The sequence below is a fragment of the Electrophorus electricus genome, chromosome 6 (assembly GCF_013358815.1).
Source record: "Electrophorus electricus isolate fEleEle1 chromosome 6, fEleEle1.pri, whole genome shotgun sequence".
NCBI lineage: Eukaryota > Metazoa > Chordata > Actinopteri > Gymnotiformes > Gymnotidae > Electrophorus > Electrophorus electricus.
This window is the reverse complement of record NC_049540.1, coordinates 4,627,664-4,637,097: the sequence shown is the minus strand read 5'-3', so window position 1 is coordinate 4,637,097 and position 9,434 is coordinate 4,627,664.

The following is a 9,434-nucleotide window of genomic DNA, read 5'->3' as shown; positions in this document are numbered from 1 at the left end:
AGTGTATTTATAATTCCAGGCTATTTCCCAGAGAGAGCATTGCCATGATGGGATCTTTCCAAGCCACTTCTCCGCCATTCTTACGCCCTTTCCTGGTCTACGTATGCTTGGCCAAGCAGCGATAAGGCCTACTGGGTATTTCGGTGATGTGAAGACACTCCACGCCCCCCCAGCTCTGTTCACAACCCACCTCGTATATCTAGACTTGCAGCCTGTTCCCTACCCACATTCCTTACTGGACCTTTTGCGCACTCGGTTCCTTTAGTGAAAGCACGCAGAACAAAGAAGGAAAATGGACGGGAAAACTACTGGCGCTCCTCGCAGCAACGCCACCACGTACCTGGCCTGGTCCATCCTTAACACCATATTCTGCTGCCTTCCCCTGGGAATTGCTGCGATTGTGTTCTCATGCCGAGTAAGTCATTGGAAGATACTTCTTAATTAATAATAGTAGTGAGAAACCTTTTCTGTTTGTTATGAAAATTTGTTTCTGTAAAACAAAAATCAGAAAACAACCTTTGATTGAGAAAAACAAAACTTTTTCATCATAGACTGACACGGCTAACACTATTGGAGATGGCTCGAGAGCAGAAGAACACTCCAGAACTGCCCGAAACTTGAATATAGCCTCGCTGGTCCTTGGGATAGTTTTTCTCATTATTTTTATTGTCTTCAAAGTGGTTGTCGAATCTAACGCTTGAGAAATTTTTAAAAATCTGTACGTTTGGAGAATTATTTTCTACTATCTTCTTTTAATACGATTGAATATTTTAAAAATTTTATCCTAAACTGTACGTGATACTACACAAAGAAACTGAACTCGTGCCTTTTTCCTGTTTGATAATGTTTGGAGCAAGCAAAGATTAAGGTGGATTTCTGTTCAGAAATTTTTTTTTATATATCATTTGTCAAAAAAAGGTTTTAAAAATGTACTCTATAATAAACTATAACGTACTGTATAATCAGTTTATTTTCAAAAGGACAAATGTGGATATGAGTGGATTTTGAATTTGTTCGATTCTTTATCCTTTTTAAAAGAAAACCTTGTATCTTAAAGTGTATTACATTTTATATATACATATACTCCAAATAAAGCTAGTAAAGTTTTCCACTATATTTTCAGTGTTTTTCTTCCTTCTGTGCGATTTCAGCGCGAAGTGGGGCATGAGTGGGCGGGGGATTGTTGAAAAAGAATGTAGACCTACAGAACTCGCAAGTAATTTTTTTTATGTTTGAAAGCGGCATCAACTGTCTTGTGGGGGTTGTGTTTGTTTTTGTTAGTTTTGTTTGGATTGTGGTTGTTTTTTTTCTGAAATACAGAGCAATGATGCTCGCGAGATTAATTTATTTTTAAATCTTATTCGTTTATTATTAAATGTCGATCCTATGTCTCTAATGTTCGCAAGGCACCTTATTCGTTTATTCTTACACGCGGAGCCTTTGTTCTAATGCTGGACGGTTCTGTGCAAGGCTAAATCAGCTTTCATGGTTGGTTTTTATTGTTATGTCAAGTGAAATAGTATTACCAACAGTTAATTTTATATATTTTTGCAGAAACAAACAAAAAATTTAATCTTTTGCACTGTCCAGCATAGAAAAACTAATTAGTACATGTACTTCAGCCAGTAATATAAAGACATACGTTTTCCCAACACAACGTGCTGTGGTCAACAGCTCCAGTTCTAGAGGTATGTATTAATTCAAAACAGCCCATCACTCACTGCTAACAGTACATCATGAAAAGTTGCAAGGTTAGATGCAAAGATTGGTTCCTGCAGTTCACAAATGTGTTTCTTACATCTCACATCCCACAAGTACGGAGATGCCAAAACAGCTTGAGTACATAAACCAATAGAAACCCCTGGTCTTGATGGAAGTGTATGAAGTGTATGAGTGAAGCCAGCCATCCCTGAACACAGCAGGGCAGTGCAGGACAATGCGGTCTGGCAGGGTCAGGGTCATGGTGGGTTTGATTAGCCTCTTCTGAATACCACATGAGATCAGAAAATTGTTGCCAATCCAGCGTACATTGTCGTGGAAGCAGAGATGTTGTCCAGGGATGTTTCAACAGCAACAGCCCTTACAAAATGAAAAAAAATAAAACGCAACTCCAGATTAAGAATTTCCTGCTGAAGCCCAACAATGATCCGCTAATTCAGGACTGTTTCAGAATGATCTATTGTTATTAATAGTTATGATTTATTTAGTTGTCTGTTTTATCCTTATCCCAGTTTATCACAATTTCCCTTTGTCTTATTGGCTTTTGTTCTATTTATTGCTTCAGTTTTATATTTGGCCAGTTATTGCATGGGCTATTTATCAGGTGGAAACAATTATTTAACTATCACTATTTAATTATTATTTAATAATAATAATAATAATTATTATTATTATTATTATTATTTAACACTCTCTTCCTGTGGGAAGGGGGCAGGGGTTGTTGACAATGTTGTTAAGGACCCATCTCATATATTTATATAGTGAAAGGACCGGCTGGGTCCTCAGGCTCCATTGGAGGGGCTATGATGAGCTCCAGATGTTTTTAGCAAACAGTGTTTAATTATATATTGAGAATTTGTTGTAAATGGAGTTCTTTGCAAAAAAAAAAAATAGATCTTTAGGAATGCAGAAACCTGTAGTCAAGTCTGTTTCATTTATTCTGAGAAACACATTTAATATTGACAGTACAATATATCAAATGTACTGAATCAAATTATATGTTAAAACAGTGTGTGTATCTATATATAATATAGACAACATACTACATAAATGCTATATATTCCATCAACCATTTGCAAACACACAAATACAGACAATCACACTGTAACTTAAACCTGTCTGGCTTGCATATGCCTAAATTGCCACCTCAACACCTGTCAAGACCTGATGCACAACAAGCTCTGTTCTTCTGATTACATGTGAGATGGGAGGGAGCAAGACAATTAGCCAACAATCTCAGTGGAACATGTAGGAACACATAACACAGCAAATCCAGGATATATGTATTATAAACAACTTTGGAGTAATGCATAACTAGGTCAATTAAATCTTAATAGAAAATGTCCCTTAGTTAATTTTTATGGTTCAGCATAACATCTTAATTTATACATTTTGAAATGGGTTTTCCAGTCTTGAACAACTGTAGCACTAGATCATGTTTTAACCCAGTGAGAAAGTTCTCCAAACTAAAAGCTATTGACAAGGCTATGGCAAAATCATAATTACAAAATAAAGCCACGAGCTTCAATTTCGGGTCTAAGCATGGGTCTTGCAAGTCTGACAGGAAGCAATGTGGGTTCAGAAACCACCTGCCATGGACATATGACATTCTATCTTTGTATACTATTTCCTGACGATGCCGTGGAAAAAGGACGACAATAAAATAAAGTAATTAAAATCAGAAGTAGGTCATTGTGCATGGTACAGACTCCCAATGGGCTATCTGCCTCATACTTTGCATGCAACATCAGACTTTGATCATGCTCAAAAATATATGCGATTTTGGATATTAGTGCAAATTAGCTCAAAATCTAAGTGGTAGGAGCTTATGGGTTCTTGAAGCTTTTTTGTAGATTGGAAGACTAGTAATTACTGGAAAAAATAATTTTGTCTGTATGACATACAGTGTAGGAGTTATGGACCGGAACGCATTTGGATACGTCATAGCACCACCTATAGACTGATCCAGCTGGCATCATGCACCTGAGTAGTGGAGTGCCTATTGACCAAGTTTCATGTCTGTAAGACTTATGTTTTGTTTCAAGTTTCAAGTTTGGTTTATTTGTCACATACATAGTCATAAACAGTATAACTCACAGTGAAATGGTTGAGAAAGAAAACAGGGGTGCATAGAGAAATATATATATTCTATATATGTACAAAATATATTAACAATGTATGTACAATATATGTATATTATGTTTATATAAACAATGTACAATGTATATGGTTGTGTATATATATGTACACAATGTACAGAATGTACAGATCCATTTTGTAAAATGACATATTTACAGTTTTTATGTTACATGGTGGTAATCGAATATATATATATATATATATATATATATATATATATATATATATATATATATATATATATATATATATATATATATACAGAGTTATGTTACATGGTGGTGGTGGTCCCCACAGTTTATCAGGGCCCGAATGGCCTGTGGGAAGAAGCTTCTCTTCAGTCTCTCTGTCTTGGTCTTCAGGGAGTGAAAGCGCCTCCCTGACCTCAACAGAGAGAAGAGCCTATTGTTGGGATGGGTGGGGTCCTTCACAATCCTGGCCTTGGTCTGGCACCGCTTGTGGTAGATGGTCTGCAGGTCAGGAAGTTCTGTGTGAGTGATGCGCTCTGTTGAACGCACTACCCTTTGGAGTGCTTGTGTGTCCTTGGTGCTATTCCCAAACCAGACTGTGATGTTCCCCGTGAGGATGCTCTCGATAGTGCAGGTCTGCAAGATTCATTTTAAAGGAGGAAAAGAAGGGAGAAAATGAATCCTAACAAAAATAAAAGGGTTCCAGGTACTGAAATGCTTGGACCCCAATGCTTTTGTAGGTCTGGGTTGAGTGTTTCTAAGCAATTAAACATTGGACACTCAGTGCATCAAGCCACAATAATTTCTGAACGTTTCACATGTTGTATGTACAGAAACACTGACTTCACTGCAAAGTTTAACTTTAAGTCACATTTGAATGTAACCAGTAAGCTGTTTGGCCAGACAGAACGTGTAACAGCTCTTGAAAATGTTCTTACAAACTTTCCTCTACAAGCTTACTTTACTATGGCTGCTGTATTGGTGGTGGGGGCAGGGGGCTGTAAGATGATCCCCCAGTCAAATATGCTGTTCACAAAAGCGGCCCCTTTCCATGACCCCTCGGGTGAAGGCGTTGGCTAAAGTTCGCCCTCCTCTCGTGCGCATCGGGGTCGGCAAGCAGACAGTGAAGGTGCTGCTTGGTCAGGCCCACAGACACCATATTTACAGAAAACTGCTTGAAGTGAAGGAGCACAAAAGCCCTGTGTGCATGCAGCCTGTGCCTGTTTTCAGGAGGGCATTGGTTGGACTTCACTGTTTCGGGATTTGATATTGGGGCAGAATGTTTCTGTGTATCTATGTATATAGATAAAATGTTTATGAACTTATAAAACTTTATGAGTAATTAGCAAGTGCAAGTGCAGAATCAAGTACAGTAAAATATAAATGAGAGACCAAAAAACAATGCCTTTCAAGGCAGCTAAGCATGAGTGGTCTGTTTTTTTTCAAGTTCTCTGTGTTCTGGCATGACTTCACTGCCCTAAAATGAACAGAAGGATGAAGTGTCTGACCTGTGTCCTATGCTTCTAACCAATCGCTGTACAAACCTCCAGGTGGCCCCCATCACCCTTCCCCCTCCAGGAACAGCCAATCAAGAGGTTTGTTTACAGAGGCCTCGACAACTCCATTTCAAGAAATTACCCAGATGTTTGTAAAGCACAGCAGACTGCAGACTGATAGTGAACTTCTTCTCTGAATAAACCTTATTGGAATCACGTATCCACAGACAATACTAAATAAATATGTGGTATAGAACAAGCATGCACATTTCATAATTAAATGACAGACACATACAGCCATACTGTATATGGTATTTAATATTGCAAACATATAGTAAAATATGTGTGTTAATTACAAATAATCAAAATCACATGTTTTTACAGACATGTGGCTCATGCATCCCATTCATGTTCAGTTGTATTGAGATTCAGTACTTTGTACTTTTGTGGGTCTTTTGGCACTGTGAGGTGCTCAAATATTAGCTGATGACATCAGTCTTTATCTGTGAGTTTTTTTGAGCTTCTGCTATACCAGCAGTGCACCCAACCCCACCCCCGTACCCTTTCAGTGATGAAAAGTGTAAAAAGACTCTTTTTCCCCCACTTGTCTAAAGGACTGAAAATGCTTGGACTGTTCTTCTCTGTGCCTTTTCATAAGCATGGGAACTTTGGCCACTTTTATTAGTGAAACTGAAGTGAAACTACTTTTTGTGACACTCATTTCTTCACTTGAATATGTGGCACTGTTTACATCAGATAGAGGCTTCTTGTATATAAACTGCTACATATTTGTTTATTGAGGTCCTGATTTTGAATTGGTGTCTATTAAATAGTTTTGGATTAAGTGGTAACTTCCAGTATCCATATCATACATTGGCTCTAGCTTTTAATGCATTGTGAACCCTCTCAGCATAAATCTACATTTCAAGGCTGGTTTTGTAAACCATTTACATTTTTTTTAAAATTGCTTGCTATGCCAAGTTTCTCAACTTCTAAATTATTTAACCATTACACAGGACCACCACTCTCTATGAAAGGGACATCAGGTTCCTCAAGATCTTGACAATGGCAGCACTCCTTGAGGAGACCAAAGGGACGAGACACGGGAGAAGATGGCCACAGTAGTGGCACCTCTTCGCATACACAAGGCTTGAAGCATTCCAAAATTATCCCACCACTGTCTTGTCTCCCTCCATCTTGGGTGTCAAGCCAGCAGATCTGGAAAGAGGTTAGAGTTAGGTTTCAGACCACAACACTACTCTTGGCTGGATATTTCTGGGTGGCAGACCACTTAGCAGTGACACCACGTCATGTAAAAACTTCAGCCACACTATTATACTAGTGTAACACAAGCTACCATGCTACTACAGTGTTTGCTTCCAAATTTCCGCCAGTGTTAAAGCTGCTGTAAGTGACTTCTTGAAGGTCACATAATAGTCCCCCTTAACAACCATTTATTTTGCATGTGCATACTGCACATAGAAAAGCACTAAGCGAGCCTGTAGTTGGGAGCAGAAGCTTTAGAGAAAGATTTGGATGAAAGGAGTGAGATTGCAAATAGCAAAAATGTAATATATATTAGATGGTCCCCAGCAGCTTTCAGCCATTCATATTGCATTGCACTCCTATAATGGCTCATAGACCATTATCACTTCCTTTATAGATGTTAAGACAGTGGTGTACAAACCTCCACAGCCAGCATAGGCCAAATGACTTTTCCTATTAGCTGACTTTTTGATACAAAAAAAAAACCCTTATTTTGGATTGCTGGTGTGAAGGATCTGGTTTAAGGCACTGAGGAACAGAAAGATGATTTCAGAAACAGGAATAGGATGGTTCTTTATTATCACAGGCACAAGTAGGATGCAATATGGATAAAATAGAATAAACATTATCAAATAGAATATATAAAGAATTAGAACACATACAGTACATAACACACCTGCGATGAACACAAAGCCATAGTCTCATCATGAGCATGGTAAGGGCTGGGAGTTCCTGGGATGTACAGAAGTTCAGTTTTACTGGGGTTGAGCTTCAAGTGATGGGCTGTTATCCATGACACAATGTCAGTCAGGCATGCTGAGATATGCCTGAAAATCTGAGTGTCAGAGGATGGGAAGATGTCATCATCATAGCAGTGGTAGGAGAAGCCATGAGAAGATAGTGATATTCTAAGAGATTGAGTATAGAAAGAGAAGAGAAGCGGGCATAACACTGATCCCTGGGGGACACCAGTGGCGAGTCTACATTTATTGGATGGGGATCCTCTCCATGTTACCCAATAGGCTGACCAGACTGAGATCATGGAGGTAGTTCTGGATGAGGAAGAGAGAGAATTGATTGCATACTCGTTCAAGAACCTTTGAGAGGAAAGAGAGAAGCAATACCGGTCTGTAATTACTCATGTTGTTGAGTGTCGCCTTCTTTAAGATTGGCAGTGTGGAACACAGTTGGCACATGTCCAGAGGATAAGGAGTTGTTTATGACAGATGAAAGGAAGCAGATCTCTTGAGATTGTCTGGAACAGAGTGTAAGGAACATGCTCTACTGAACATGTAGTCAGACTAATTGAAGTCAGTTTCGAAATGTTTTTTTGGTCAGCTTTTGTGAACTTTCATTTACAGTAAGTCATGACATCTGGGGTTTTCCTTTTTGGGAAACCTCAGAAAAAAAGAAACACAAGTAACAAGTCACAGATGGATCCCTTACTCATAACCTCCCCCGCCCCTCACTTTACAAGTTTGCGCTCTGATGATGTCCCCTCACTCTGCCGTCTGTTTTCCCTGTTGTCACTGTTCATCTCTCGCCTTGACTCATGATATGTGGCTTTTTGCTCAGTGGTTAAAGTACTTGACTAGTAATCAAAAGGTTGCTGGTTCAAGCCCCACCACCAAGTTGCTACTGTTGTGCTCCTGTGCAAGGCCCTTAAGCCTCATGCATTATATAAATCAAACAAATCACCCTCTTGCCATGTAACACACATTCTTGGACTTGCATGCTTGCACATGCACATGCACACACACATACACATCATGTACCATATATTATCATTATCTTCAGGATTTACTGTATAAGAATGTATATCTAAATGTATATTGACCAGTTTAACAAAGTACACACTCACTGATCAGTTAACTGTCCATTAGAAGTAGTCCTCTTTAAAAAAAAAAAGAAAAAAAAAAGGGGGGTGGGTCAGTGGGAAGCAAAAACAATGTCAGAATGTCAGATTAGTCAGATCAGATAGAGCTACAATAAGTCTGCGTACAACACTTAAGCAATAGAAATTATTTTTTTTGGGGGGGGGGGGGGGGGGTTGACTACTGACTCCCTGAAGCGTACATGATTAATGGGAGAAAAAGATAATTTTACAGTAAAAAAAAAGTGTCAACTCTGCAGACTACATATTTTTGCTAGATTTAATTCATAACATAGCTCTGATATGCATGATATATTCTTGTTTTCCAGGTACCTTTAAGGGCACAGCATTCAGTAAGTCACTAAGTAGCTGCAACTGTGTATGGCTTCATATAGGCAAACTATTTGATTATCATGAAGATATCTTTATACAAAAATGCATCAAAAATGCTCTTTTTGCTCAGTATTAAGAAATATTGCATCATACAGCCACATACAGCTGAAGCCATCAAAGGTGCTACGACTACTTCAGGTTCAAGCAGACTGAATCAACCTGCGTGAATCAAGGAGACAGATGAACAATGACAACAAGCCAAAGAGACGGCAGAGTGAGCCAAAATCATCAGAGCACAAACTTGGAATGTGAGGGTTGGTGGGGGGGGATGATGAATAAGGGATCCATCTGAAATTAATTGACAGGAAGGGATGGTGTATAGTTGATGAGGCCAGGAGTGAGCCAGGCCTTTCCAAGTGAGCCTAACAGATTGTGTGAAAGTTTTCCCAACTGAATAATGGCCTCTGCAAGGCCATCCTACTCCCCATCTGATCTGTCTACTCATCTGTCTTTTAATAAATAAATGCTAACTAGTGGAGTTCCATTAGTAAAATCCTAAATGGAGTTTACCCATAAGAAATATACATAGATCCATACCAGGGGTAGAGCTTGCACTTTCAGGATACAGTTGCAAGTTAA